This window comes from Octopus bimaculoides, chromosome 26, assembly GCF_001194135.2.
Source record: "Octopus bimaculoides isolate UCB-OBI-ISO-001 chromosome 26, ASM119413v2, whole genome shotgun sequence".
Classification (NCBI taxonomy): Eukaryota; Metazoa; Mollusca; class Cephalopoda; order Octopoda; family Octopodidae; genus Octopus; species Octopus bimaculoides.
In genome coordinates this window covers 17,380,604-17,384,861 of record NC_069006.1, presented here as the reverse complement: position 1 = coordinate 17,384,861, position 4,258 = coordinate 17,380,604, and positions in this window count along the sequence as shown.

The following is a 4,258-nucleotide window of genomic DNA, read 5'->3' as shown; positions in this document are numbered from 1 at the left end:
CAGGACTTACAAATATATATAACATACAGAAAATTGCACTACTGGGCACTGCACACATTCTACGCAAAACACTTTCAATACAGTAAACATAAGAGCACCACAGCAAACCACAGCACATACCCAAGGCACACAGAGCTGCGCTCGGTAGTGAAGTGAAAGCACATTATAAAAATACAACTACTGAACAATAATAATAATAATAATGATAATAATAATAATAACAATAATAATGGTTTCAAATTTTACCACAAGGGCAGCAAGTTTGTGGGAGAGACTTAGTCGATTATATCAACCTCAGTGTTCAACTGGTATTTATTATATTGACCCCAAAAGGATGAAAGGCAAAGTCAACCTTGGCAGAATTTGAACTCACATAAAGACAGAAAAAAAATGCTGCTAAGCATTTTGCCTGGCATGTTAACAATTCTAGCAGCTTGCCATTTTTATAATAATAATAATAATAATAATGGTTTCAAGTTTTGGCATAGGGCCAGCAGTTTGTGAGGAAAAACGGGTCAGTTGGTTACATTGACCCCCAATATTTGACTAGTACTTACTTCATCCACTGCAAAGAGATGAAAACAAAGACAGCCTCAGCAGAATTTGAACTCAGAATGTCAAGCCAGAAGTGCTGTTAATTATTCTATCTGGAGTGCTAACAATTCCTCAGCTTGTTACCATGAATCGTTCTTTCTACTCTCAGCAAAAGGCCTGAAATTTTGAGGGGAAGGGGCCGGTCAATTACACTGACCCCAATACTTGATTGGTACTTTATTTTATTGACCCTTCTTGAATAATTAAGCCTGAAACTTCTGAGTGATGAATATGTGGGATGTATGCCAATCCTCACCTTACAGATAGTGTCCCTGTACATAGGTTATACAGCTCTTGCCAGCCCCTCCACTGTCCCCTTTTTCCACAATGACCAATAGATAAGGGAGTGGGGACCACCCTGTCAAAGCTTTCCCCATCTCAACAAAAGCCAATTACAGAGGTTTATTTTTAGTGAGATACTCCTACAGCTGCCTTACCTATAGCATGAGTGGTGCTTCTCTCTGGCACAAAACCAAACTGCATCTCATCTATGCTAACTCTCTTCCTAATTAGTTGGGCTTATGACCTTCTCAGTAACTTTCATCATCTGTATTATTTCTGTCTAAGGCATCACCTTTGCCTTTGTAGCAATTGATTATGGTGCTATATTTGTATACATATGTATATATATGTGTGTGTATGTCCATGTGTGTGTGTATGTGTGTATACATACATACATACATATATATATATATATATATATATTTATGCATATGTGTATTTATGCACATATATGTACGTGTATATACATTTGTGTGTATACACACACACACACACACACATATACATTCATATATATACATACACATATGTACATATATTGAATCAGCACAAAGCACTGATGCAGGTTGTAAGAAGACTTTATAATATAAAACAATATACTCTTCTTTCAAATTCATTGGTACTTTTTTGATTTGCAAACAATTTAGCATTGTGACTACTACTACTTACTACTACTACTACTACTATAAATATAGGAAATTGATTTCATAGTGAGTATGACCATTGCATGTTAATGAGGGAATAATCTGCAGCTATCATGTAAGTGTCTCTTTTCAGTTAAATGCACTGCAGAATCATGTTTACTTGGCATTGTATCCAGAAATGTGATTTTTCATAGCATCAACAGAAAGACGACATTTATAAACGTACGCTATTTCTAGTGGCAAAAATGTATTAACTTGCTTCGGTTTGTGTACCTATGAGTGGTTAACAAGACAGCCTTTAGATTAACAAACTCAGTTACATGTTGAAGATTTAAAGGGATTAGTGATATGTATTGGGTTTTCCTATGCAACACTCACACATATATATAGATGTAGGTATGTATATGTGTGTGTGTGTGTGTGTTTATGTGTGTATGTGTGTCTTTATATGTATTGATGTTTTCTACATGTACTTACAATTATTTACATATACATACACACCCAAGATCAAACACTTTCTATCTGCCGAGGAGATTAAAGTGTAGAGCAAAGTACCTTGCTCAAGAGATAAAGTAAATATGTTCACATAAATGTGTGTTCATATAATTGAGTGCATATATTTAAATCTATACACATGCACTAACACACAAGTGATTTTCCTTTACTTTCACTCAACAGTAGCAACAATAACTTGAAAACACTTGAAAGAAACTATTACAACAACAAGTACTACCATAGCAACAACAAATACAGTAACCACACCTTCACAACATCCTTGACAACAATTCCACAACCAGGATCACCACTACCACTACAATAACAGCATCTATTATAGCGATTGTAAAGCCCAGTAGTTCTTAAACCAGTGGAATTGAACCTGCAATCTAATGATCTTAATCTGATCATTATTAACCATTAGGCCATGCTCTTTCACAAAATAGGCCACACAAACGCACACATGTGAGCATGCATGCACACACGCATGCATACACACACATGAATAGATAAATAGATAGATAGATAGATTGATGGATGGATGGATAGATACATAGATAGATACATAGATAGGTAGAAAGATAGACAGACAGACGGATGGATGGGTATTTGTCTTTTATCTTTTACTTGTTTCAATCATTGGACTGTGACATGTTGGGACAGTACCATATGATGACAACAATATATATATATATATATATATATATATATATATATATATATATATACTTTATTTATGAGTTAAGGCTTCCATCGGTTTCATGTTAAGAGAAATCCTTTAACAATTATCAAGTTTGTCGGATTAAAACTCCTGTGTATATATAAATATATGATGGAATCTCCCATCGAATACAACATATGAGTGTTTGGCTTTTTTTGTCGAATGACTTACACAAATGATTTGTTTATAGTGATCAAATGTATGTGCTGTACATTAACTCACTTCCTCCATCAAATCCATGTTGCTTGAACAGGTGCATGGTGCACCACATGTTAGGTGTTGAAGTGACTGCAGAGAAACGTGAAATGAAGTAATTTGCTGAAGACCACAACGCACCACCCAGTCTAGGAAATCCCTGTGAGCAAGAGTGTTGCGGATTTGGATTCCGGATACTTTTGTATTTCCATCTCTAAAATGGGACAGCTTAGGGATGAGACCCAAGCCTAAACACAATACCCAATTGTATTTCATAATATAGCATATACATGTATCATGAATGTAGCGCTATATAAATATGAAATAATCTTTATTCATAACACCATTAAAAAGGTAAGATATCAGTCTCCACCTAGAATGTCATGTTTAAAAAGGTTGCAGTACATGTATGCCTTTTTTATTTTATTTTATTTTATTTTTTCCTGAACAGGTATTAGATTTTGTGTAAAGCATAAAAACAAATTATTGAACCTGATATAACAGGTAAATAAAATGAAAACTGAAAAACGTCAACATTATCTTTTAAAAGTAATTTTCAAGTCATGATGCTAGTCATGTTACGCTCATACATAAAGATGTTTTGTGCTTACTTTACGCAACAAAATGAAACAAAACAAAACACAATGCTCCCTGCTTACATACTCAGGTATCATAACAGCACACAACAGCTGTATTTGGTGGAACCTCCCCAACACTTTGTGGAATTTTCCATTTCTGTTGTATTATGTCAGCATTGAAAAATCTTTCGGATTTGGGTTTTCCTGATAAAAGATTTCCAACTGTATTTATACATTCATAGGAATTACTTTATATATATATATTCTTTTATTCTTTTATTCCTTTACTTGTTTCAGTCATTTGACTGCAGCCATACTGGAGCACCATCTTGAAGGGTTTCAGCCAAAGAAATTGACCCCAGGACGTTTTTTTTTAAAGCCTAGTCCTTATTCTTTCAATGTTTTGCCAAACTGCTAAGTTACAGGGTTGTAAATACACCAACACCAGTTGTCAAGCAGTGATGGGGATACAAACATAGACACAATCACACACACACACACACACAATGGGCTTCTTTCAGCTTCCGTCTGCTAAATCCACTCACAAGGCTTTGGTCGGCCTGAGGTTATAGTAGAAGATACTTGCCCAAATTACCACACAGTAGAATTGAACCTGGAACCATGTGGTTGGGAAACAAGCTTCTTACTTATTCTTAGTAAGCCTAGTACTTATTCTATTGGTGTCTTTTGCCGAACCACTAAGTTATGGGGACATAAACATATCAGCACTGGTTGTCAAGGGATAGTGG